Here is a 22392-nt window from a genome sequence, read left to right as displayed (position 1 = left end):
TTTTTGGGTTCAGATAATGGCTTATCTCAAAAAAAGGTAACAATTTTTAAACCAAAAAACTCATCTATTTGCCATTGACTTTCTTGTTAGTTACTAATAGGTCTTTTTATTGTTTTCCATTTTGTGGGTAATAATGCTGAAACAAATTATGAATTGATGTTAGGATGCAAGTCCTAAAGTAGATTTTCCAGAAGCAAGCATAATTATGAATTTACTGTTCTGCCACTGAATTAGCTTATAGTTTAGACTTTATGGAGCCAAAATTAGGTCAACATGAATCAGTACTGAAGATCTTTAACCATAAACATTTTCTTCCTGTTTTCTTTCCTTTTTTTACCTTTTAAAGAAATCAGAAATTTATCAGATGTTAATAGGAGATAAAATGTTATCAATGCTTTTTAACTATCACTTGAATTTTTGTAACTGCATTGGATATTGCAGAGCATATGCTGATGAGCCCCTTGCAGTTCTGTAGGTAGACTGTTGGAGCATCATAAACTGAACTTACAAACATCTACATTGTCTTTTAGTACAAGTTTGTGTAGAAAGAAATATTACTGAGCTAGATTTTAAGTAAAATCATACTAGATAAAGTGTGGCACAGTGCAACCTTCCCTATGTTAAAACAAGGTATACCATTCTAAAATGAAAGCATTTCTCACTGGTGTTTAGGTAGTATTCAAGGTGTGAGAATAAACCAAATGATCTAGTACGTATTGGTATATACAGGAGGCAGCTCTAAAGATTATATTAGCAGTTGTATATCCTTGTGTTCAGCTTGAAATGTTCTGTATGAATGATTAGGTAGCTCTCTTGATTTTCATCTCTATTTTCTTCCTCTTGAGCCAGATTCCATTAAAATGTTGAACTTTTGTTTTTGACCAAGTTATATGTATGTTGCATATGTAAAGAACATACATATTCTCTCTGTTCACACTTAGGTGGTTGCCTAGTGTTCTGGCTAGGAGGACTGCAAGGATTGCTGTCCTTTGGGAAACCAGCAGTCCCTTAGAGGCTTACCTTCTTTGTAGTTCCAGAATTCCTTCTCCCTTGTCTACACTGATCACCTGAATACATGCTTTAGGGTAAGCCTCCTTGGGATCTTTGCTATTGGTGCTCTTTTATCTACGTACCCTAAAGGGTCATTGTCAGCAGAATAAAATTCCTTAGGAAGCTTAAAGCTGCAGCTGATCTTATTCAGATTATTTCATTTGCACGAGATATTTAGAATATGGAAAACATCTTATCTGTCTACTTACTGATACAGGATTTAAATAACAATCCTGCAGCTTCCCTTCAGCTGAAATTTTTAATACATGTGCAAACACATACACAAGAACATATTGGAGGGAAAAAAATGCTCTAGGACAGCAATTAAGACAGTAACCTGGAAGAGAAGTGGGAGATCCAGATTCCTGTTCCATCTGTTATTTTTGTCCATTTGGTTAACTTGTACATGGAAATTCAGAAACTTACATTACTCTGAGTGACTTCTTTTCTAAAATCAATAGGTAAAAAATTTTAATGCTAAAACAGAACTTACAGAAGTAGAACACCTCAGTCTTTCATTCAGTCTTTACAACATGTGGTAATTGATTTCATTGCAATATGGTGATAGTCTCACTTAGATGATCTACAACAGAAATATTTTTTGCAAGTGTTTTAAGTTAAGGTAGTAAAAATAGTTGAATGTGCCTGGAAATGTTCTGTAAGTTTTTTGAGAAGCAAGTCAGTATGATATGCTGGATTAGTAAAAGAATAGCAGTTACCACATAGAGGGGAAATTTCATTAATACTAGTAAGTAATACTACAATTAGGATGTGTTCTCTGAAGAATTATTATCATAAAGTAGTAAAGGTTTATGACAAAGACAAGTGTACTTTTATGACACCTAATATGTTACTATCCAAATGCACTATCAAATAGATATTTGGGGGCTCATGATTTAATATTCTTCAACCTTAACCAGTCACTAAGAGCCTCTAATTCTGCCAGTAGGGGAAAATATGACTTCTTAATTCTCATAATCATAAATTTGAGCTAGTTATGAGTCTGCTTCGCCATCACTATAGTCTAAGTCATCAACCTACACTTCCATTATACCTTTTTTTTTTTTTTTTTAAACAAGACTGGGAAAAAAAGTAAAAAATATTTTTTGTTTTCTTCAGAAAGGACATTCCTTAGCATCAACAGAAACTTTGACTACCAGAATTTTTAGTCTCAAATACCAGAGTCTTAGGTACTTCTAACTGATTATGAGATCACATAATCTTTTATTTTTTATGTTGTTTTATTATCTATGTTATTTTAGAGTATATTTATTACTAAGAAAAAGGTGGTTATTATTGTATATAATATTTACTTCTGTGAATGGACTTAAGTTTTATGCTGGCCCCATATTTTGAAATTTTAAAACCTTATAGCATTTTGCTGTTCATGGTGGTAAATAGGACATATTTTCTGCATAGGAAAATATCCTAAGGACATTTGCTGATTCAGTGCAGAATTTAAGTGAATGCAGATCTTAACACTGATGCAATGTGACTTTAAGTATGTGTTTAAACTTTCCTGATCTAATGAAGCAGTTAAATACTTAGGTAATTTTTTAAGCATTTTTTGCATTTTCATTAATATGACTGGACAAATGCACATGTTGAATTCTGGGCATTTGGTATGAACTGCTTAATTATTCAAGTGGGATTTTTAGGTATACATAACTAAAAATGATGTTTAGTGGTTTGCTGAACTAATATGAACATAAACACATGCCTAAGTGATTTTGTGAATCCTAATCATCACTTTGAATGTGCTAATGGAATGCTGTGATATATTGCATTATTTCTGTGCCAAGGAGGGAAAGAGCACTTCATAGTAAACAGTATTACTGTTTTGTAATCCAAACCACTTTTTTTTCCCTGCAAAAAGGGGTTCAGAAAATGAACAATTAATCCATGTGTGAATTCAAATGTAATATTAAAAGATCCATATTGATACTGTCTTCTCATAGTCTCAGTCACATAGCCAAACCTGTAGAAGTGATTGCTATATCTATGGGGAGAACTCTGCTCTCTTTCAGAAGGAGCATATTTCAGATCAGCATATTCACTTTGATCCCAGATTTGGAATACTGTTATACTGAGGAATCATTGATAGTTCAGTGTTCTTGTATAATTTCCTCACATTACTAACTTTTTGCAAATTATTTATTCTTACAGGTTTTATTACTTGCATGTTTGAATCTTCTTTACTCTTTTCAGCTTTATTGCTGAAATATTGAAATTCTTCTGCAGAAATTTTTGGATATAATATCTAGTAAACATGATGATGCAAGGTTTTTTGTTGCAGGTGTTTGCTTTTTTTCATATGTCAGAAAGCCTAGACTGCATGCCATGGAAAGCTGGGTCTGTAGAATAATTCATAAATAAGAAGCTATAGGAGGCTCTTTGCAGGTTTCCTCTCACTAATGTGCTGCAGTATTTCCCTGGACATGGAGAATGCAAATTCTTTAACTAAGATATGCTTAGTCTTAAGTATATCTTAGTCTTAAGTCTTACTGCAACACTGCTGGTGGTGTTCCCTGTTAGGTAGGTTTTTTTTCTGCCAGTGTGGATTTTGTTTACCTTCTAAATCCCTGCCATCGTATTATTCTACCATTCATGATGTACACTGGGGCACTGTAGCACGAGAGTTGTACTGTACTGCATGGGATATGGGAGGTACTTCTGTGCAGAGAACTAAAGTTTTGTAGCTTACTCTACTGTGCAATGAGTCTTACTACTACGAAAGAAGGATGATTTCCTGAGGTACTGTTTCCTTTATTTCTTATAAATGTAAAGAAATTTAAAGAAATTAGATTCTTCCTATTTGGTTGGTCATTTATTGATTTTTATTTTTATGCTAAGGTGTAAATTTTTGCCAGCATATGCAGTAACTTTCTGAAAATATTTGCATATATCAAATAATTTATTAAGACTTTTGTGTGTGATTTCCCTTACAGTGCAGTAAGAATACCTAGGTTTGTGCTGAATTCACTGTGGGTTTTGTCAGGCTCAGTGAAAATACAGTTCTGTGGGCTATATTTAAAGTAGCAAGTAATTTTGCTCAGTAGGAGTGCAGCAATTGATGCTGAGTCCCTTCTGTCTGAAAAACATGCAGCTTGGGAGTCTTAATTCAAACTGGCTATAGTCTGTTTCCCTGCTATGAACTATCCTAAACATGTTTGTCCTAAAGTGACCTAAATGACTGGTCATTGGTTTAGCCTGTGTGTCCTCATAATATGGAAGGAGCACGCTGGCCACACTACATGCATTCTCTTTCAGAGATATCTGGCTGACATGCCAGATAGTCTTTGCTTCAGAGGGAATCACAGGAAGCAGGAATGATTTGCTAATAATTGTAATTGCTTCTCTTCAGTTTCCCAGTGAACTTGGAAAAGTCAAATAGGTGTACATTGTGTCTAACTTTGACTTACCATCCTCTCCTTCTATCTTCCCATGTAGATTTCTTTTTCTTCTGTCGTTTTAGGTATTTGAGACTCATTTAGCTTTTCATGACGTAGTGAGAACTAGGCTGAAAACTTTGAACTAAGAAAGGCTCCTGTGTTTTAGATTTATAAGTATCTCATGCACTTGCTACTACTTACTACCCATTCCTGTCATAAAATTATTCTTCTGGCATGGAATCAAAGGCTAGAAAGTGTCTTTTTTCTCTTACTCATTAAAATTCTGAGAAAAATCATAGTGAGAGTCTTTGGCAGTTGCCTATATCCTTCTCTATAATTTATAAGGGGTTTGTAAAATAGAACAATTTCTAGAATTGAGAAGATGTTAAATTTCATCTATGTCAAATTTGAGAAAGCTAGTTATTAAATAAAATGCAATGAGGCATAACCTTACTAAGCAGATCCTACAAGAGATTTTTTTGGGAAGAAATGCAGTAAAATGCAACTTGCAGTCCTCTGGTGTTTTTGTCATTGCTAGTGGAGATTTTGAGTCTCATTCGGGGATTTTGCTGGGGTTTTTTGTTGCTTTTATTATTTTGGGGGTGTGGTGCATTTGTTTTCGTGAAGGAAGGGTCTACAGAGCAGCCTTGTCAACAGCTGTGGTTACAAGTGACAGTTATAAATGAGTATATACCTAAAGACATAATTAATCTGCAGTGAGCTTGGAATAGCTCCTTAGCCAAATGCAACTAAATCAGCTACACAGTGTGTAATTAACTTACAACTATATTAGTGCTACTACAATATTATTCATTATATATGTAAGCCATTATTTTCTCCATATGCAATTTGTAATATACTAAGTAATGATTAAGAGTTCATTATATATTATCATAATATAATTGTGATGTATGTTCATCTTATTAATGCTGTTAGTCCTACTTGTTCTTAAAAGAAATGTCAAGGAAAATGTCAGGAAAATATGATGTGGGATTTTTTTCACACACATTAAGAAGCATCTATATTCAAATGACATTGAAATTTTAGTCCTTGTCTAGATTTTGTAATTCTGCTTGTTAGTGATGACAGGAGTGTATCAAGGAAAGGTAGAAGCCAATAAGACTTTATTTTGAAGTCAGGAATAAGGTGAATAAGCTTTAAAGTTGGTCATAAGGCTAATTCAGAGCTTAAAATAGGAAAAAGAACTGAGAAAATTGCTTGAATTAAAAAGGCAAAGATTTTTAAGACATGTGATGGTAGCTGATGGAACTAAGTTAAATCTGGGAAAGGTTTATGAGATATTCAAGTTGTACAGAACATTAGGTGGGCTGTGTGTACACTGATACCTTCACCTGCCTAAGATGCAAAACATATGTCTCTATGTACACATGTAGAACTATGTGAAAAAATAGCTTAGATTTAAATTGTAATCATTCTGTTTTCATGTGAGAGTTAATCCTGATATATGTAAACAAGTTTATGTAAATTAGTTGCTTTACCAACTTCTCCCTGACAACATCATTTACCTTTTTGCCATGCCATTAAAGATCCTGTCTCAGAACTTTACTTTCACAGGTCTGCCAGATCCCTACTGAGTCTTTTCAGACTGCATGCATGTAGCTGAGAGGGACCAAAGAAATCATAATCATGCTGACTCAAGTGCCCATTGAGGACATGAAGTACTGTTATTTCTGAGAACACAGTATAAAACCCAATCTATTACAGGTAACCAAGAGAGAGATCCAATTTATAGGCATTTTAGATCATGTTAAATTTATAGGTATTTAATTATATACATTTAAGAAATAAATTCTTAATTAGTTGCTTAGAATTACTTATTGATTAGGAAATTAGGTGTGTGATTGGCCATTGGAAATTTTTTCCCTCTGTCTTACAATTCTGATTGTCTTAGTTTAAAAGAACAGTCCACCTGTTGATTACGTGCAAAATTGCTGCTAGCACTAGGAAATCCATCAGAGATACTGATCCTTTGGGTGCATAATGAATAGGATATGATGCTATTTGGTGTATTTTATGTAGTCATAACTGCTGTGTTCTTGGTGCTATGAGGTAGAAAGATCAGTCAAAAAAGCGTAAGAAAGGCATTTTGGACACAAACAGAGGGATAAAGAGAACAAATAATCAACTGTAGAAATCTTTGATTTACCGTGGGCACCTCTATAGATTTAAAGGAGGAATTTGATGTGTGAATTGGATGTTAAATAGGCACAGGGATTTGTTACTTTGTCATCCACTATACAATCATATGTACGGTATGTAACTGCAGTCAGTCTTGAAGCCAGATAGAGATTCTTTTTTAAGATATTTGACAAATGCTGTTTAGGAAGCAGTTTATGGTTTGGGGAGATTTGCATATATACACATATATATGAGGAGATCTCATGCCCTAAAATAGTTATTGTTAAAATAGCAGTAGTGTATCATAAATTTAAATTATATGTGCTATTGAATTTATGTTATAGGTTATCCAGGGGGGAAACATATAAAAATCTCAGAGACCTAGAGTTGTCTGTCATTTAGCATTATTGACATATCTAGAGAGTTGGTAGCTTAATTGATATTCCTGTGGTACAAAAATACTCTTTATATCTCCAGATCTGCATGTTTTCTACATTTTGATGGCAAAGTCCCAAAAGAAACATGATTTAACTAAACTGAAAGTGGGTGGATTTAGCCAAGAAACACTTTGTCTTGTGTTACCATCTGAACCAGGTGGAACTAGAAGCAAATTGCTGAACATAAGTTATTCCATGTCCTTACTGGAACAATTTGTTCTAAAGAGACTCTACAGACACAGCATACAAGGAACTCACTATTCACTATTTGTGATTTTACAGTTTCTTCACTTAAACTGGAACTCTGAGGGTCTAACATAGCATATTCTTTATTTCTGTGACAATCCCAAGACTACTTAAGCTTCTAAAATGCCAAAAAATGGGTCAAAATTGTTGCTCTTATGCTGTCATTTTACATTACTAGTGATGTCACCAAGGCTGAAGGGACTGATGTGACATTCAGGAGTAAGAGCTTTCCAGAGCATCCTGCCAAGCAGTCTTACCACGGGCGATGATTCTCGTCCAGGTCTCTGGAGGCACACGGACACCACAATGTGCTGTGGTACAATGTGCACCCACTTGCAGCTGCACCTTACTTTAGCACCACCACACCATGAGCACACTCTCCAATAACTGTGTCAAGTAGACAGAGCACCTTTCCAGGGCAGCTTGTGGTACCATCCTGGTAATGAGATTTCTGTCTGGAGGCCTGTCCTTGGCATTACATTTATTACTGCTGCAATGGAAAGCCTGTTCATGCAGCCATTGCTGTCCCTACACCGATAAAGGAAGGGCTCCTCAGCTGCTGAACTGTCTCGGGTGTTCACATATGCTCTCCTCACTTTTCTGCCCTGGCTTTTCATGTTTTCCTTTTCACTGTGCTCTGTAGTTCATGATGTTATATTTTATTACTCATGTTGCACCAGTGTAGGTTAGATTGGATATTAGAAAAAATTTCTTCACTGTGTAAAGTGAACTGTAGTCAGGCATTGGAACAGGCTGCTTAGGGAAGTGGTGGAATCACCATGCCTGGAAGTGGTAAAAAATGTGTAGTTGTGACACTTTTAGGGGCTTGATTTAGGAGTGAATATGGCAGTGGACTGGACTTGATGATCTTAGAGGTCTTTTCCACCTTAGATGATTCTATGGTATGAAAGAAGCATCAAAATTGGCACCAGTCACTTCAGAGCTGCTCATAGTATTAGCCATTCACAGTTTGTCTAGAGTTGTTATCTTAAAAGTTCTTTGCCATGTTTATCCCATATTTTAAAAAAATCATTAATCTGTATTGCATGATATTGCATTACTTCTTTCTTAGAAGTATCCTCGCATTCAAACAGATCAGGTAATCCAGAATATTAAAAAAAATAAATGGGACAAGTCTTGGTATTATCTGGAGAAGCAGATGTAAATTGGGATTTTCTGGACTTTTATGCAGCTAGTACTTAGGAATAGCAAGATTCACAGATTATATGGATCCAACCCTGCCAATCTTGGCCAAATGGAGAAAAAAACCCAAACTATGTAAAGCATATAGCCTGGGAATCCAATTCTGATGCATACAGGGCTTGTCCAAATTTTCCAGCACTGATTCCCATAGAGAGTGGCAGGGAAAAGATCTGCTACCTTGCATTTGTAAAATCCCATAGTTGGTGAGTAAAAGAATTTCTCTTGCCATTCTTCCCTCTTGGGGAAACTCCAAGGGTGATGTCAGCTGTTCGCTGATGTGTCTCCTTTTTTGAAAATATTGTCTGTAACCTAACACATGAAACTGATTTATCACCTACCTGAAATATCCAATCACATTCCCTTCTGCTAGGATTATGAGGAAGAGAGCATGCTTACTTTGGAAATAGCAGTGGCTGAAGAATCTTCAAGGAGATGAATATACCCTGTCATAAGCATTGATGCTGGGGTTAAAATTGGGTAATAATGAAAATGCCTTTGCACTCTGGGTTTCTACTTGCCTCTCTTGATTTCAGTGATAGTTTCAGTATGGTGGTGATATATATTTTGTTCTTTACTGAATATGTTATGAAACTGGGACGAATAAAGGCTATGCCAGTGTCTAGAAAAAATGCTGTGTTAAGCCAAAAAGAATCACTGTAGCAGGAGGGTTCTATGATAGTTCTGCAGGAAGATAAATATCAGTTCAAATACTGATTGTTTTCTGCTTTCTTAGCGAAATAACTCTGAAGAAAAAATATGAATTTAAAAAATTAAAATGGGAGCCTAATAAGAAAAAAGTAATTTTCTATGATCACTTTTGAACTTATTAATAAGCACAGCCTTAGTTAAGTGACATTTCCCTTCTTAGGAGTGTTATTGACATTTTGATATGAGACAGAGAGACCTTTAATGAGATCTCAATCAAAGGTAATATTTATATAATGATACATGAATTCATAAATGCTAGTCAAATAAAAATGCTGTAGCCCATTTTGGCCTTCACCTTATGAAAATCTGTACAGGTCATAGGATGAAAAAGCTCAGTGAATGACGACTAATACTCTCACCTGATTGTATAATTATTTCTGGCTAATTGTGTGAGTTAATGTTTGAAGCTTAATCTTGCAATATAACTTAATTCATCACCCAGAGAAAATGCATGGAAAAAGACTGAAATTTTCTCCCTTGCTCAACATATGATCTCCTTAACATTTGAGTTTACGGTGATTTCTATCCTCATGTAAAAAAGGTAACATTTATGTAAACTGTATGTTAACTACCAAAGAAATGTGCAGACAAGTAGACAGATCCTTAAAATTCTTGTTTCATACCCTTGTTTTTTAGATTGTTTTACTAGCCAAAATCCCAGTGTATTACATTTTGGTGTAGCTTCAGAGGGCAAAAGCTATGAAAAAAATCAAGTTTCCCAAGATCCATCCAACTTGACCTTGAACACTTCCAGGGATAGGGTGTTCATGGGGCATCCCATAACTTTCTTTGTGTGTTTTAAATTTACACTATTAAACACAGATAAAATAGTAATGCTGTTCTTGTACTCTTGTTCGTCTGCAAGCAATCTGTTCTGTGGACTATCCATTACATGGGTAAAGATATACATCGTGCTGCCTGAGTGTGAGCCCAGAATCAGAGCAGCCTTCCTCATGTAATACTGCTCTGTGTGCCCATACCAAATTGGGTCATAGCTTGGCATGCTCACTTACAGCAGCAGACTTTTTTCCTTCGTTGCACCTTTTTTTCTTTTTTTTTTCTGTGTTTATAGCTTAACTGACATGATGCTTAATACGGTTCTTTCTTAAGTTATGCCAAGTCCAGATATTTGAAAGTGCCTTATAATTATAAATTTTGACCTAAAGTTTACGTTACTTTGTTACATAATGTACACCTATGTACACTCCTTCTACTCTCACAATGCCTTCACAAGCTAAAGAAAATAAATTCCTTAAATTATTTCTTGATGAGTAAAGAAGAAATATTATATTTGGGATTCCTAATTTTCTAGGTTATAAAGCTTTTGGAGATGAAATGAAGAGATAGTAAATGAGTTGTGGTTGTATTTTTAAAATACGGTTTTCAGCCATATTGTTACTTAGTCTAGATTTATCTCTTTGATTAAGAGAGGCTACCAGCATCTCAAGAGGCAATTTTTATTTTCAGGAATTCTGAAAAGCTCTGGGTCACTGCTGTCTAGTCAGATTTATCTATCTAATTTTAATATTTAATTCTGAAAATTTCTAATTTCATTATACTGCTACCAAATTATTTTCATATTGCTGTGCATTATTGTTTTTTGTTTTCTTAGGGCTTGTGTTCATTTTTTTGTTTGTGGGGTTTTTTTTGGCTGGGTTTTTTTGTGGTTTGTATTTTTGGTTTTTTTTTTGTGGTTTGTTTTTTTTTTTTTTTTTGTTTTTTTTTTTTGGTTGATTTGTTTTGGGTTTTTTTTTTTTATTTTATTTTCATAATTTCCAGGGAAAATTCATGCCTGAAAATTACATGAACAGCAAATAATTGTGAGGATCAATATTTCTGTATTTTCAGATCAGATATAAAATGAAGCTTACAATGTAAAGTAGCACTTAATCTTTGTGTGCACAATATTAGGTATCAGATTTGCCTATATGGCACCAACATGTGTTTATGCAAACAAAACATTAGAAAGTCGTGGGGCTAATGAAATTGGGTTCTTGTACCATTTTTTACCACATTATACCTACATTTCATAACAAATTGTCAAAAATTTAAGTAACTACCTCACCTCATTTAATTTTGTAACCCCAGAAGTAAGTACACTTGTTATCACTTGATTTGCAACTACATTCATGTTACTAGTTATCCCTTAAAAATGGCTCTCATGAATTATGAAAATAAATCCCCTTTCTACTCCCAAAGCAAGAGGTTTTAAGTGCTACCACCTGGCATCTTAGCAAAAGATCATAATAACCATGTTTTCTTACAATAGTTCATTGAGGGGGTACATGGCAAGAATTAACAAATTTCCACTCTTAGAGCTAAATAAGAAGCAGAGTCTCTACTCAGGCAAAAATCAATAGCAACTTTGCCAGACCAAGACATAGGTGGCTGTTCTCAGAACTATGGTTTATAAAATCTTTATTTTGAGTTAATTATTTCTGTTCTTGTTTGTTCTCTAGTAAGTTTAAAGTCAAACTGCTCTTCTTTCTCCAGTGTGTGTTTGGCCTTCTTTTCTACTTCCTCCATGTATCTCTTTACTCATATCTTCATTTGTATTCACCTCTTCACTCTTTTTCCCTCTTTAAGGTTGATTCATTTATCCTGTAATGCCCATTTATTACAACCTCATCTTCACCACTCTCTTTTTCACTCTGTTACTTATCTGTGTGATAGGAATTGTTCCTGCTTAACAAAATCAGTTTCTAATTCCATTTCGCTAAGTAGGTTCAACTGCTTTGTGTGGACATTGAAGCAGTTTAAAAGTGGCTAAAACAGTTTTAGCTTAACCCAATTAAACTAAATCAATTTTGACCACTCTTTAACCACTTTAAAAGCAACCACACAAATGAGTGCATCAATTTTGTCTAAATTAATTTAGACAAATCAGCAGATTTCAATCTGTAATCCCTTAGTATCTCTTTTCAAATTCTTTCTCACCAGATCACAGAGTCCCACACATTTTCTTTTTGATCCAATACTCTAATTTCCAGACCAGGCTGATTCTGGAATACCTCTGAAAATTGTTTCAGATTATCAGACTGCAAAATACAAGATTTTAGAACAGAAATAATGGTTTCAGATAAACTCTATTTCATTGCACAACACTATGATTAACTTAATACTAGGGTACAGAATATATTCTTGGAGATCAAATTTACTATCATTGATTAGTGTACATTTCAGCCTGTCAGAAAGGTTAGCAGGGCTTCTCAGATACCAAATATTGGAAATAGCAAGGGCAAATTTCAGGAATAAATTATTTAAGAAGCATGTTGTCTGAATCAACCTCAGTCTTCCCTCTCTTCTCATTTCTAGGTGATAATAGGTAATCTTATTAACCTATTAATCAATCCTAGGGTGTTTTTTTTTTAACCCTTTCAGATAGCTAGGAATGAAGCACAGGAGTTGCAAGTAGAAGATTGCATACCACAGAGCAGCAACATGGAAGTGCTAATTTTCCATGTTTAGTAATCACTTAAATATAGGTTCTTGCTAGAAGGACAAATATGATCCTTGAATTTCTTCTGAGGGGAAGACTGAGTAAACATAACATGCCTTGGATGCAGTCTTGGTAAATTTGTGCAGCTGTGACATCCATATTTCAAAAAGGCTGTTGAAAGATTCAAGGAAGTTCAGAAAAGTGTGACAAGAGTGGTTCAGAAGATTTAAGAGCTTTATTGCAAAAGACAGTGAAGAGACAACTTGATCAATCTTAAATGTACCTTAATGGGAAGAAAATACATGGTAGTCAGCAATCTGTTAAGACAGTGAATTTCCTCAAGATATAAGCTGGAAATAGACAAACCATGGTTGGACATGAGCCACTGAAACTTAGAACCTAAGAAAATTAGTCAAGGACATAATTATCTGCTTGCTTTCATCGCTTGAATTTTCAGTTCAGGATGGTACCATTTCTCGGAAAAAAATTATAGCTCAGGAAGACATAGTATTTGTTTAGGAATGGCAGTGTTCAGTGTTATTTCCTATTTAGACAGGAATCATAGTAAACTCTATGTATGCAGGGAATCCTTGATCAGTGGGACCTTTTCCACATAACTGTAATTATACCAGGAACGCAAATTCCAAAGGAAAGAAGGAGGGGAAGTAGTAGCACACAGGGAGGCTGTTGCTGGGGTTGCTGCAGTTAGTCCTTCCCATTCCAGCTTGCCAAAGCTCCTCTTGACTTCTTGCTTCCTTTGCCTGTCTACAGTCATTTGCTGCTCTAATGTGCATAATGCTATAATGCTGCGCATGTATAGCAAAAAAAAAAAAAAAAAAAAAAATCAAATGACAGAGTAAATATATAAATGAAAATAAGCATGATTTTTTGAAAGCAACAGAGTAGCAAAGTAATGCAAAGAGCATAATAATAAGATTTAAGTGTATCACAGTATAGTGTCTCAGTGACCACAGTGCTTATTAAATAAGCTTTTATTTGGTATGTAATACTGTGGACTTCTTATCTGCCTGTTCCCATGAGGAAGAATATTTTATGTAAAGGATAATGTGTAGTGGTGGGCAAATTTCCCATTTCTTGCAAAACTAAAATATATAGCAGTTTGATGTTTAACAAGCTGGCCTGCTTGATTTGAACCATATTACATAACTCTTCATAGAATGGTTCATAATGTTCCCAAAGTATTGTCAATGCAAGTACTTCACCTAAAAAACATTCTGTTCTTTAAATGTCTTCCTTCATCACATCATCTCAGTCAATCTCCTCAGCCTTTACTCCTTTTTCTGTTTAAAATCTCAAAAAGTGATTGCAGTTGATATATGCCATATGAGGCTTCACTGAAGCTATTTAAAGGCTACTGAATTTAAAAGACCCAATTGATTCATATGACAATTTAGAAGTGGGGTTAATGGCAAGAATAATTTTGTAGTTCACAGAAAAAAATATTGAAAATGGTGCAGAAAAAGAGCATGTACATATGTGAAATACAGTCGAAAAGCAGCATAGAATAATTATACGGTCTTCCTCACCCTTGGCTCATTGCTTAAACTGTGTGGCTCTGTATCGTTTTGTGTACCATTCCTTTTTAACTATATTTGAAGTTAAACAGCATGTATGGTGTCTTTTTTCTGTCAAAAAGAGTGACAGCTTCTATAATTCCCTTGTTTCACAGAGTATAAATATTCCAATGAGTGTTTTCATGGCTACAGTCATTGAGTTTTAACATGTATATTTATTGGTTGCTTGTTCCGATAATTTATGGTCAGCTGCCAAGAGCAACTAAGCCTTGCAGTTAAAGATGTTTTTTCAAGTTAGACTAAAAAAATAAGGTTTCTAAATCTAAAACATGTAAAATAACACTAAATTCTTGTATTTGGGTGATAGAAGAAAACTGGGAAATTAATGCTTGATTTCCCAAGATGTGACTTTTTAGAAGACCCTGCCTGCCATTAATTTGCATAAAATTTCATATGCAGACTGCAAACAGTTATGAAAGTGCTGCTGAGGAATCTCTAGCTCCAGAATATATTACATAGCTTTGCTGGTCAGGCCAAGCTAGAAGATTGCATACTGGGCCTTATGTTCTTCCTGAAAATATATGGACGTCTACTCCTGGTGGGTGGAATATAAAATTCCTCTAGAGGGCTACAAAAATCTGTTTTCTGCTAACTTGGATATATAAAACCTATATATTGGACAACTAACCAGTTACAAACACGAAGTGGATATAGGAGTCTTATCTTCCCATTCTTGATTTAGCTCTCAGCAGCAGAAGCAAAAATTGATATTATTAGTTGAAGTATTTAACAGCTACAAGACTCCAAGGTCAAACTGGCAGCTAGTGTCTCAAATGGATGCAGAATGCATGGTAATTGCAATGAAAAAATAAAAGCAGACTAAAGTTTACTTGCAATGAGGCTCTTTGTAATTCAGTCACTATATAAAGATGTCTCATGTCAGTGCATATTTAGTGAAATGGTTAATGGGGTTAATGGTTAATAGCCCTTTTATTCCCAGTGCTGTGCCCAAAGCAATACATATCTTAACCTTTCTGGGATTCAGGAAATTTAATATCACAAACATTTGGCTATGAAGGCACAGTCTTCATATATGTAAAAGCTGATGATGAAGTTGTACCTTAGTTTGTTGTGGTTTAGGAGTGAAGGTTTATCTTCTCTTAGATAAATACATAGCATCATTATCACATGTGCCAGGAATAGCATCATTATGCAGTATTATTTATACCATACGTAGGATAAAGGACTGGAATGTCTTCAGCTTATGGTACCATCAAAGAGAGTCAATACGTTCCTCTCCGGATTGCTTTTCTAGTCAGTTGGTTGAAACCATATGTCTGCTTTGTGCAGTCATTATCATTCCTGAAAGTGAGTGGCCCAAAACTGTGATAGAAATGAGAACCAAGGTTTGTTCTCTAAGTATGGGTCAAACTCCAGCCCCTCTGGAAAGTGGCATTTTGATGCCACAAAGGGTAAAATAATTTCATCATGAAATTTGCCTGTGGATTTGCCCTGTTGAACTCTTTATAATCTACTGCTTGTAAACACATTCCTTTGAGGAATCATACAGAACTTCTTTGGTTTGTAAGGGTTTTTCACAATGCTTTGTTTGAGCCAGATTGTACATATTTTATTAAAAGGGAAACAAACTCAAACCCCATATTAGCACAGTTCTGCTTTCTATGGTGTACCTATACTTAGCTCTTGCAAAGCCAGCCAGATGAAGTCAATATTTCCTAGAAAAGCCAATGAAACTCTTTTTCCATACAGGCTTTCTAATGAACTAGAGGCTTGTCCCTTCACCTGGCCAAACTTCTTTTTAATGGTGCTTTTAAATTTGCAGTGACATAAGACATCCTATATACTGACTGGATTAAAAAGTCTCACTGCAAGTAAAACTATACATTTTTTTCATTACCATTACCATTGGCAACTGCCTGCCAATAAGAATTATGGCATTAACTAATTAGCAGTCACTACCAAGGCATAAATTACTACCGTAATCCTCAGTCAGTGGTTTTTCTCTTAATATAGGGATTTGATTGTGAAATTTTGAGACCCATGATCAAGGTCTTAGTGATTTCATGAGTCTGATAAAAACACATTGTCCCATAGAATCCTTGAAGAATGACATGTTTAAATTCCAGTTGTTCTGGTCATCAGTCTCTACTGAATAAACCCCTGCAGGTAATTCTAGCTGTTGGTGCTATTTTAACATTCATTTGTGGGTTTTCTATATTGCATTACAAAATAAACCCACCAAAATTCTGAGACTGTTTTATTCTTGAACTGGATCAACTTTTAAATAATATTTTGGGAAGCACCTAAGTACAGTACAACACTGAACCTGAATGAAGTACATTCAAGTATGAAAGGGTACTAGCCAGCACTGTCAGAATGCCATCTAGACATTAATTTCCCACATAAAGGGTTTACTAGCACTTTGCATGTAAGTTGTATAACTTGTGACCAGCTGCTTCCGTGTGCAGTGCGTAACTGATGGGAACATATGGCTTTAATTAAGTAGCCTATTCTAGCTGATTTTTAGGCATCTATCCACATGGCATACAATATTTGTTGAATCCAAATCAAGTTTCACAGCTGTCTCTCGAGATAAACTGATTGACTGACACGAGCTGCTTTTAGACATTGTCAGGTTGGTTCCCATAACCTCAGGAGATTCAAATAATGGGGGAAAAAAGGCTCAGTCACATGCATGAAAGCTCATATGGCTAGACTTTATATATATATATATATGTAAATGTGTGTATGTTTAACATTTCAGGCTCACCTTAGTGGATTTCTGTAGCTACTGATGCTGGAATACAACAACTCAGAGGCCAGATGATCAAGAAATCTCCAAGTTTTTTTGATTTGGCTGTATCATGTACAGGGGTTTGACACCAACTTGAACTTCATTAGTAAGGACATATATAGCAATTGAGAAGTTGAAAAGGATAATTATCAAAATACAGAGCTGGTGCCTCACTGGTTCACATTGGTGTAGAACTGGTGGGTATTTGCTGATTTTAGGAAGAAGAGTAAAAAAGACAGCCACCAAATGCAACACAACTCTTGTTGTGTTAAATAAGCATTTGTTTATTTATTAAGGGCACTGAACATCAGCTTAGTGAATCTGCATGTGATTAACTGTGATCATGGAGTGTATTTGTTGATGTAAAAGGAAGAATATAAAAATTAAGGTTATGAAATATAAAGAAATATTCATCCACCTTATGAAATTGAAAGTGTATTCTCAAGAATTGTTTGAGCAATTCATGCTGAAAGAGAGGACAGATAATCACAGCTGATCTCATGTAATACACTGCCCATATGTTTTCCTAAACATTTAATGTGCAAAATTAGAAGTTTTGTATGTCTCTGGCAGGATTGGGTAACTCCTTATGTACCTGCGGTACATCTTTAGATTTACATTTTTTTTTACATCTCAAAAGGTTGTGTTTCATTACACAAGAAGTAGAAAGGGAAACATGGGCTAAAAAGGATTAGGAAAATAATTTTAGAGGCCATGAAATTCTTCTTGGATAAATTAGGTACTTGGAAAACTGATTGAATCATATAATGAATTCTGATTTACTGATTTTCTATAGTATAGTGGTGATGGCAAGAGCCCAAAACTGACAAGTGCTGTGAGGGAAGGGTGAGAGCACTCTAAATGCCAAGTTTGGAACTCTGTAATTAATAAGATGTCTCTGGTCTCTATGAAGATAAACTAAATATTGTGAATTTGAGAAGATGTATTAGCAATGATAACTTTTTACAACCCATGATTTATACATCTGTGGTAGACCTGTGCTCTGTGACTTGTAATGCTCTTGAAAATATTGTAGTGAGCTGGAATGTTATTTAGGCCAGAAGAAATAGTCAAAAGATGCAAGTGATATATACCTTTCTTGACACATCTACAGTGAATAGTAATATAAGCCATACTGAGAAGAAAATGGGTATGTGACTCTCTAACAAAGGAATAAGGAAGGTAAATGTAAACAGTAAACCCCTCAAGGCTTACTCATTCATGGGGATTAGGGGTGGAATATTTTCTTTAGTGAGACAAGATGGTATAGCAGTTGGGAATAATCTTTATTACTAAAAATAGTATTGAAATATGCTTTATTGTTATTTATTATATTTCATACTTGAATGACTTCTGAATTTTTAAATCAAGAACTTGCTCCTTTTCTTGCTAGAATACTCTTTCATATTTAAGCTTACATGTATGTAGTGTGAACTATGATGTAAATAAATATCAAATGCCAGTTTTAATCAGAGCTGATAAATCCAAAGGAAGTGATGTTTTAGATAAAGCTTTTCATGCCTCCATTTCAGTACACTCATATCAGGAACTGACCTTTTATTCTGTATTTGTATAGCTCTTTTTTGCCCTTGGGTTCATGACAACAATTCTTAAACGCTGTGTTAATACAAATAATAAATAACTGTGGCCTGGCACAGGGCAACAGGAAGAACTTTTGGGAGGCAATCTCTGCATTTTTGGCTGCTGAAGGCAGAATTTTTGTAGGGCAAGTAATACTGCTTTCTCTGTTCACACCAACATTTCTAACCAAATAGAACTAATCTTTTAGAATTAATCTCTATGCAGTTAGGTCAGGAGCCTAGGGACTCTAGAGTGTCCATGTCAATCTGCTTTCCTCAGGGTTTTGCATTTGGAACAACATACACCTGCAAAATTTATGGTTCTGTCATTTAGCAGCTAAACCACTGCTGTTTGGAAGCCATGGCAGAGATATGATGATGTCAATGTGAAAATGTCTGTGTATGAGGCTGACAATAATAATGGTCAGTAAACTGAAGGTAGTTGTTTTAAAGAGAACTGTTTAATGTTGAACTCTGGATATTAGAAGTAGTTGAGACCTGTCATCAGGGATGCTGAACTACTGAATCTGATTTACGTAATTGTGTGTTGAGCTCTGGCTAGTTTCAAGAAGAAATTATAAGAATTTACACCAGTGTTTTAGAAGATCAAATTTAAAAATCACTGTGATGATGGGAGACAGAATTCGTTGTTTTAGTCTAAAACTGACCTACAAGTATCAGCAACGAATTTTACTGCTGACTTCTTCTACAAAGCAAAGGAGAAAGTAACAGACTAACAACACTAAACAGATTTTTAACTTATCTTTCCCTCCAAGTTTCTTATACACTGTCAATTACAGAGAAACACCTCTTCTGCCTGTTCTTGGTTTGACTGTGCTCTCTCTCCAGTTCCAGTGTGTGATAGAAAAGTTTGGGACTTGATTTGGTTTGGTTTTGGTTTTTTTTTTGTTTTTGTTTGTTTGGTTTTTTTTTTTATTTTATCCAGTTAAGGTACTATGTCTTGTTGGTTTGATTTATGAAATTGTGTTCTCCACCCACCAGAGAACAAAAAGCAAATGCTGTCCTGTAGGGTCTGTGACACATCTGCCAGAACTGTACTGGCCCTACCACTCCAGCTGGTGCTGTGAGTGGGTCACACCCCGGGAGCAGGATGACTCAAGGTGTGGCTTGAGCAATTGCTCTACGGCCTTTTTGGCTGTCACTCTGTGCTCTGAGGTGGCAAAGATGAGGAGGAGGCCTTTTGTATAAGATTAAAGAGGATTTATTGCTCTGGGCTATCTGGGGGCAAAAGACAGAAGCAGCAACTTAAATATGGGGGAGGTTTAAAGGGAGGATACAAATCATCAACTAATCAGAGATATCCTGTGGAGGAGTAAAAGGCAGGGTTCATAAAAGCATCTTCCAGTGAGGGAAGTGGAGGGGGGAGGATTGGGTCGCCTGGACTAATGGGACCTGGAACTTCAGGGGATTTCCAAGCAAGGGATTGGCACAAGGTAGTATTGACAGGGAACTCAGGATAGCTTGACAGTGGGGGTGGGAGGTTATAATTTGGACCAAACCATTAACTTGGGCAATAACAGAACATACCATTAACAAGAAACACACTGCACCAGGTCTGCACTTGGCTGTGAGTTGAGTCTGAGGTACTCTTGTTCTCTGTGCTTTGGCTCTCAGGAGGTACATTCCTGTTGGCAGTGCTGCCAGTGTGAGCAGGAGCCTGCTCCCCTGCCCCCTGTTCCACGCTGTCTGCTTCAGGCGTGGATTCCCTCAGCTTCATCTGTAAAGATCATCAAATTTGCTATGAATGTAACTTCTTCTGTTTGACACATTTGTACCTTGCAAATTCCATTTTTTCAGTGGGATGACATCAGATAACTTGAGAATAATCATAGGTGTAAGAGAATAAAACTGTGGGGGCATCTGTCCAGTTACTAGAGATATTTTTAGCAGACTGGGACTGAACCAGGTGAAGCCGGTTTTGTATCATGGTTATGGAGGAGGCTTCACATTCAAGACAGCCCCTAGTTTGCCTCCTGAAATTCACAAATACTAGTGTGAAAGAGTTTTATTCCAGTATTTTGGAGATTTGGTGATAGGAGGAGGCTAAAATATTAACAGTCAGATTGGGTGAGTAGAGATGAGGCTGAGCAAAATGTAGCATATTGATGAATAAAAAAAAAAACTCTAGGAGAATTTAGGACACTGTTCAGTGTACCAAGTCGCCCTGTGAGACAAGGAGTCTAATATTTACAAAATGCTATAATGCACTTTAGCCCTATTAAAGTCAAAGAGACTGTAGACTTTAATAGGAGTGCAAACAGAGCCTTTGAGATTTTAGGTGAAAGGATTGGTCAAGGAATCCATTAGTGCTCCCATTACCATTATTATTGTTTTATTAAAGATAAAAATTAAAAAATCAAAGAGAAACAACAAACACCATTTAGTACAAACATCTGAGGTAGCATTTTGACTACTTACAGACTCATTTATCTTTCTGGTGGTTTCCCGTGGCAGTGAAATCCTGATCGAGGAGGCAGGAGGAGAAACCAAATAGTATAAAGATTTAAAGGAAACAGCAGTAACAAATTTTATCAGTCTTTCACAAGATTCTGTATCTCTTTTTAGCAATAATGCATATTTTACAGTCTCGATTATTTGTTTGTATGTACAAAATCACTTTCCTGAATTCTTACCATTAAGCATGTTAATTTAAGGCTATCTAGACCAAAATGCGTTTGTTTTTTCAGTGCAATCTCAGGATTAAACCTCTGTTTTGTAATGATGAGTTGAGAAACTTTTATTTTAAGCATGTTTAAGAAAAAATATGTGAATGTATGATAAGAGATGTATACCTAATTCATGTCAAAAAATTTCAGAATTTCACTAAAATGAAGATTTATTTTTGTTATGATTGTAAGGATAAAAGTACCATTCACTTAATGCATTGGGGGATTTTTATCATTAATTCCATCAATATTAAATTTTGTATAGCAAATAGAGAGAGCAGGGTAGCTTTAAACTTTGTACGCTTGAAACATTTATGTAGTCAAAAAGATACAACAAAATCATCAGAAAATGCTTTTGAGAGGTTTTTAAAATGTTACAACATTAATGTTTTGGGTTGGTTGGGAGTTTTTTGTTTGTTTGTTTTGGGTTTTTTGTTTGGTTTGAGTTTTTTTGGTAAGGGTTGCATGTGTATATTTTGGAGTAAAAGAGTTCTTCTGGAAACACATATCAGATGCATACCTAATATGCATAAATTTTTTTTTTCACTACAGTAGCTTCACAATTGCTTTATATTTACTAAAATGTATGGATTCTTTTGTTCAGAGTAGTTTTATCCCTGTGAAAGCTTTTACAATCTATAGTTTGACTTCAGAAATCAAAGAATTGTCTCCTTAAAGTTATACTTATGATAAACTAAATTGAAAAGTATTTTTATCTTTTGTTGCAATCACAATCTAGTGTAATTGAAAACAGAAAACTAAGTAGAGGAATTTTCTTTGTGAGGATCAGAAAAAATTATCAAGTTATCAACTGAATATGAATATTTTGAGTAACAGCAGCAGCTTCTCATCAGCACCTTCTACCATGCTACTGATGATAGCCCGAAGTAGAAGAGTGAACAGCTTTTCTCCAGAAAGGGTGAGGAAAGCATTGCAGTAAGATAATTATTGAAAGGATTGCCACTCTGAATTTGTTTCTCAGATATTTTTACAAGGGTCTTCATTATAAAAAGAATGCAGATAAACAAGAATTTGCATAGTAATACTTCTCCTTTAATCAGTAGCCTATTTTAATCTAAGTCACACAGGTTGAAGTTACAGAACTGGATGCTTGTTTTTATCTTCTAGGTAAGGTAGCCATCTATTTCTTGATAGCTTAAA

The 22392-nt window shown here is 35.2% G+C and overlaps 1 protein-coding gene across 2 annotated transcripts in view; it reads left to right on the top strand.

The window, feature by feature from the left end:
* The window catches only part of DGKB (diacylglycerol kinase beta), a 337113-nt gene that overhangs the window by 147372 nt on the left and 167349 nt on the right, over positions 1 to 22392 (top strand). The window lies entirely within an intron of this gene.

This window comes from Vidua chalybeata, chromosome 1 (assembly GCF_026979565.1).
Source record: "Vidua chalybeata isolate OUT-0048 chromosome 1, bVidCha1 merged haplotype, whole genome shotgun sequence".
Taxonomy (NCBI): Eukaryota; Metazoa; Chordata; class Aves; order Passeriformes; family Viduidae; genus Vidua; species Vidua chalybeata.
Note: the sequence above shows the minus strand (reverse complement) of the source record. Positions and strands in the feature narration are given on the sequence as shown.